We start from the raw sequence: 6,270 nt of genomic DNA, 5'->3' as shown, positions 1-6,270 counted from the left end.
TTGGAGGAGACCTTAGAGATCCATCTAGTCCAATCTGTGGTTATTGTGATTGATCACTGGGAAACCAAGGAGTCGGGAACCAAACAGTGGCATCTCCATCTCTGTGTGTGGATGGTGTTCACCCAAAGCTGTTACCAGACTGAACAGAGCCTGAAGATATCTCTAGACCACAATTTAGACAGCTTTGGGATACAGGGAGCCAAATTTCACCCAGGAGATGGAGTTCCTTTGCCTGCTGTGCCATCCTAAAGCCAGCACAAGCACTGCACTTGCAAAGGGCTCTCCAGCACCCTCCAAGGAAAACCAGATTTGCTGGAGAGGAGGAGCTGATCAGCCATCCTCTTTAATAGATTTTCTTTTCTCTGTGGCTGTTTGTGTTTCTTTTTAATCACTTTAAACCGCCCTGGGACTGCTCTGCCTCAGCTGCTGCTTGTCTTGAGATTTGTGAGGGATGAGCTGCGAATTAGGGGTGCTCAGTGTTGAAGTGCTTTTCCATCCAGGAGGTTTAAGGCACCTGGCACCTGGCTGAACTTCCAGACAAATCTCCTTAGTTCCAGCACGATGGCTTATGGTAGGTACTGAAGAGAGGTGCTCAATCAAGAAATTCTACATGAGCTTCAGAATTCATTAATGGCAGGGTCGGTTTCTTTGTTTTCTTCTTCCATGCAAAAGTGCCCTTTTCTCCCCAGCTTTCCATTAAATTTTGTAGTTGATTTTTTTTCCTTGTTAAACTTTTCCACATCTCATTTGGACCATTTTAAAATAAAGTGGAGTTCCCCCTCTCTCCCCTCCTAAACAACCCTATAGATGAGAAACTAAGCCTATTACTACAGAAAAATTAAATTTCCAAGTGATATCCTGTGTTTCAGGAGTCATTCCCACAGCTTTGAAATCAATATGTGCCTGTAATCTGAAGGGGATTTCACCTTGTCTGTCCCCTGTGGAACAAGGCCTTCCCAAAGCCTTAGGTGTTTGCAGTTGGAGAAATGCAACCCCCACTTGTTCCTTGTAAGTACTTTTCGAGAATGATGGAGGAAAGCTGCGTAATTTGTCAGAGAAGAGTTCTGTTTTCTAAATAGTTGAGCTGTATCTCTTCCCACTTCCTACTTCTGTCTATATTCACCCCCTGATGAAAGCCAGGAACATGCAGTGAGATAGGCAGGCAGGGATTTAGCCCTAAATGCATCTTCCTCGCTTTCCAATATGTGAACAGAGCACGTACACAGGCTCCCAGCAGGCTTAAAATGTGGCCAGTCCAGAGGAAAAGCCTTTGCTGGATTTCTCAGACACGGATCAAGATGCAGGCTCTGTGCTGCTTCCCCTGCTCAGCAGCCCTTGTGTAACCACTGCAAACCCGACATTTTCCTGAGGAATGTGTGTGCAAACACCCAGGGCATGCACTGGGAGACGAGTGAGCACTGGAACTGATCACATCTTATTTCCTACACAGGCATCCGAGGATGAATTGTGTCAGGATTCTCCTTTGTTAACAACCACTGAAGGTTTCTTTCCCTTTGGAAGGGGAATTTCCAGACTTTCTCTCCTCTGTGAAAACTTGCTCTATCTGAGGTTTATGTCTTCCTGTTGCATTTAGTTGAAATCAGGCAGTGGTGGCTGTGCCAGAGAGACAAGGCCAGCTGCTTGGGTGGAGAGAAATCAGGTGGCACTTGAGCAAAGAGCAGTTCTTGGACAGTTTTAGCAGAGGTGCTGCTCCAAAGCTGTGTTTTATGGCCTGTTTGTAGATGTGCTGGCATGGGACCTGCCAAGGAGTGGGCTAGGGAGGATTTCTAAGGCTGATTTGATTCAGGTGCTGCTGATAGTGGCTTAGAGGAGCCCATTGTATCCTCTGTGGGACCATCAGTGCTCCTGGGGAGTCATTGTCATCTCACAGGTAGGAAAAGTTGTGGGAGCTCGGCTGTCAGTGGTTGGTGCCTTGAGATTCTCAGACAAAGGGTAACTTCACACACCCTCCTATTGAGTTTGGGAAATTGGTCTAAAAATGTTAATATCAACAGGATCAATTATTGTAAAATACAGTTTATACTGACATAAACCAAGCCTGCTGTGGGCAGGGATACTTCCACCAGACCAGGCTGCTGAGAGCCCCATCCAGCCTGGCCTTGGACACTGCCAGGGATGGGGCAGCCACAGCTTCTCTGGGCACCCTGTGCCAGGGCCACAGCCCCCTCACAGGGAACAATTTCTTCCTCATATCCTATCTAAATTTCAGTTTGAAGCCATTCCCTTTTCTCCTGTGACTACACGCTCTTGTAAATAGTCTCTATTCTTAGCAGATTATTATAAAAACAGTAAAAAGTTGAGGAATAGATACTTGGATAACAGATAATATGTCTGAAATGGATTATTTTTCCCCCACCCCCAGTAATAAATCCAGCTCCCTGGATTTACCTCTCAGTGAGGGTATGAGTTTACAAATACTCAGTTGTATAGATCCTTCTAGGTGAGAAGAGCTGTAGGTCTTGGTGGAGTAAAATTTCATCAAAGTTCTTATTATAGACTTTTGGTCTTAAAGTTCTCTGCCTTTGCTAGGAAAGTTCACTTTAGGTTGGGAGCTGGCACAAAAATATTGGTCTGACCTCAGGATCAAACATTTATTTTTAATAGAACTGATGGGAGCAAAACTGGTTGTGCACTTCTCATCAGCAAACAAGTTACAAAATAAGAGTATGACAGAGCTCAGCGGAGTGGGATTTGAATGACTGGCTTGGGCAGGAAAAATCTCTGGCAGTGTTTGTACAGCATAATATAGCTAGGATGTTGCCTTTGGGAAATGTTTTAATGGGGACTCAAGGTATCTACTCACTTTATTTTTACATAGAATAGTCCATATAACATGTCTAATGATGATGGGTGAGGGACTTTATCTAGTTCTTCCTGCACTGAACCCAGGAACTAATCCATGTGCCCTCTCTAGTTAGATATAATCATCACATTATAAAAAAACATTGAGAAAGAGCAAAGTCATCCATGTGAAGATCAGGGTATTAATGCAGATTTCTCTTTTGCAGTGAAACTACTAAATCATGCCTTCCCAGCCTGGAAGCTCAGTGTTTGTACATGAAATAGCAGAGAAGAGGATATTTACTTTACCTGATCCCTTTGGTTCCCTACTTAAAGAGTGAAGAGCTTTGATCTGAAGTTAATAAAAAAGAAGCATAATCTGTATAAAACAGATATACTCAGGAGACTTCTAAATAGCTTTTTAAAATTTTTTTTGGTTTTCATTGAGGGCTAGGAAGTTGGGCCAAAAGAGGAGACCTTTTTTCAAACTGAGATGCACAGCAATTTTTGTATTTGACGCTTCAACACAGAGTACATGAGGAGGTATCAGTCCTTTGACTCCAGAGTTGATCCTTGTCCATGCAGATTTGATTCCCCATCTTTCTGTTGGAAAATTCACGTGGTAGAGAAGAGGATTTTTATGATTAGGATGATAACTAGAGTGGCTGCAGAGTTTTAAGAGGTCTATTCAATATGATTTTTCTATGCACTTTTATATGACCAGTGAGTTGCCAGAGTTCTGTTGAGGAGCTTTTGAAAAATCATGGAAGTGTTGGCTGTAGGGCACCTCTGGGAATCCTCCTGCAAGGGCAAACTGCCACCAGGTCACATCAGTCATGGCTTGGCCTGTCTGAATCTTGAAGGCTTTTTGTAGATGAAGTTTTTGTCACACAGGAGCCCTTGGAAATGATATCTTGTCATTTGTGTTAAGTCATCCCCCCACAAAAGCTCTGCAGGAATCCGTGGCTAAAGAAGACAGAAATGTGCCCACAGCTGCAGAAATAAAGATTAATTGGTTTGTTGCTTTTCAAATGAATTGACGTATCATATTTTAATAGTTTAAGCTGGATCTATATTTAGCACCTATACTTCTTGAAGAGATTAAAAGGCTTTTGTTCCACTGATCCTTAGGATTATCAGACTTCAAATTGGAGATCAAGACATGCAAAATGGGTTAGGGGAGTTAATTATTTAGAAACTGAATGGCTCAGATTTTTTTCCTGTCTTTCAAAAGCTCTAAAGCCTAACTTTTTCCCAAAATAGGGGATTTTCATAGAATCAGAGTCATGGAATGGTTTGGGCTGGAAGGGGTCTTAAGGATCATCTTGTTCCACCCCGTGCCATGGGCAGGGACACCTTCCACTACCTCAGGTTGCTCAGAGCCCCATCCAACCTGGCCTTGGACACTTCCAGGGATGGGGCAGCCACAGCTTCCCTGGGCAACCTGTGCCAGGGCCTCACCACCCTCACAGGGAACAATTTCTTCCCAATATCCAATCTAACCCTCCTCTCTGTCAGTGTGAAGCCATTGCCCCTTGTCCTGTCACTCCAGACCCTTGTCAAGAGTCTCTCTTCCACTATGGATGCATAGTTTCAAGAAACACTCTCATGGCTTTGGTCTCTGACCTCTGCCTTTCCTTGGAAGGCAGGGAGCCACATCCCATTCTTTATTAGTTTCCATGTGTTTGCACAAAACACAAAACAAATCGGAGCTGTGCAGGCCTCTGAGCTGCTACCATTTTATGGCATAATTCAGGGCCACAGGGCAGAATCACAGAATTATTCAAATTAATCAAGTATATCTGGATGTCCATAGTCCAGCCTGCTGCTCAAAGTAGCATTATATCTGAAGTGAGACCAGGTTGTGCAGGAATGCGTCAAGTTGGGTCTTGAAAACCTTTAAGGCCATAGACTGCCCAGCACCACGACACCTCTAGGCAGCCTGTTCCTGTGCTTTGATATTTTGCTGTACCTTTTTTCCTTCCTTTCCACCTCTATGTCCAGTAAGAACCCCTCTTGCTTCAATTTAGGAGCATTACCTATTGTTCTGTAGCTGGGTATGTGAAATCCAAGCTCTTTGGCCTTGGCAAAAGCCTGTCAGGGATTGGAAGGTGGCTTTAACATGTCCCCAAAGTTTTCTTTTCAGTGTAATCAAGCTCTACTGCCTCAGCTTCTCCTCACAGGACAAACTCTCAAGGCTGGACAATTTTGGTGCCACTCCACTGAACTCATTCCAGTTTACTTCTAAAGATTCCCTGAAATAGCTGTTTGTGCTTTAGGAGTGTTTTATGCTTCATCCAAAAGGATGGATAATCATGGCTAAAACATTTTGACTGGCTTTCCTATAGGCCTGTGCTCAAATAGATGAGCACAGCATCTGGTTTGTGTTCCCTTGACTTCCTGCCTGGGTCATCTCTTTAATTTTGTGTCTCCCCCTTGACAACCAGGAGTCCTATTCTGTTGCCACAGAGAAAATACAGAGGTTTTGCCTTGGATTTAAATGAAGCATAAAAAAAAAAAGGTTCTTTAAGTTTCTGTCTTACTCCTACTGCTTGTGCCATTAATTAGGCAAGACAGCATGGAAATGTTTCTTAGAAATGTACATCTGTGGTTCTTCAGGTACAAAAACCCCCAGATATCACTGCATATGTCTTATTATCATGGTGAATGTGAAAAGTGCAAGTAATGTATGTTCATACTGAGTTTTTCTGTCAATTCAGATGAGCACATCAGGGATAAAGCCCGAATTCCCACTCCCTCATGCCACTACAAAAGAATGTTCTTTCCCTTCTCAGACTTGGTCAAGAAAATTACTTCAGGAATAGAAATGAATTATATAAGGCTGTACCCTGGCCATCTGACAACCTCACATCTTCCCAGTAGGCACAGTACTAACTTTATCCCAGCCCAGTGCTCGGGCTAATATGAGTCATCTGATAACCTCCTCATTGTGCATTGACCTCAACCTTGGACCAAAATAAACAGAAATTCAATTACAAACTTCTCCTTGGTGCTCTCACCCTCTCTCCAGTGTGTCTGAGGCTCTGAGGAACGCAGCAGACTCAGAGGCTTTGCTTTCTTTCCATCCAGCTGTGGTGAAACGGGAACTGAGCCTTGGGATGGGTTTGTTTGTCCTCTAAAGAGCCTCAGGCTCTGATTCTGTGTTCAGTGGGTTCAGCACTTGCTCTGCTCACTGCAGGTGGATTGCTCCTGACTGAGGCTGAGCAGGAGTCCTCTGTGATATGGGAAAAGCCTTGCATCTTCCTCTAAAGGCAGGACCTCACTCCTAATACCTCACTTCCCTGCTTGTGCTAACGGATGGGAAAGATTTTTGTAGGTTTATAATACTTTGCCATTCTCCCTTCCTGACAGCCAGATGCCAGATAACTGGGGATCTTCAGGAAGAGAATAGGGCACTTGATGTGGAGAAAGGGCAGGGAAGGATCAGTGATAGGCGTTTTTGGGATA

The sequence above is a fragment of the Corvus kubaryi genome, unplaced genomic scaffold (genome assembly GCF_017639235.1).
Source record: "Corvus kubaryi isolate FWS band 111438036 unplaced genomic scaffold, C.kubaryi_AGA036_p1.0 74, whole genome shotgun sequence".
Lineage (NCBI taxonomy): Eukaryota > Metazoa > Chordata > Aves > Passeriformes > Corvidae > Corvus > Corvus kubaryi.
This window is presented reverse-complemented; position numbering follows the sequence as displayed.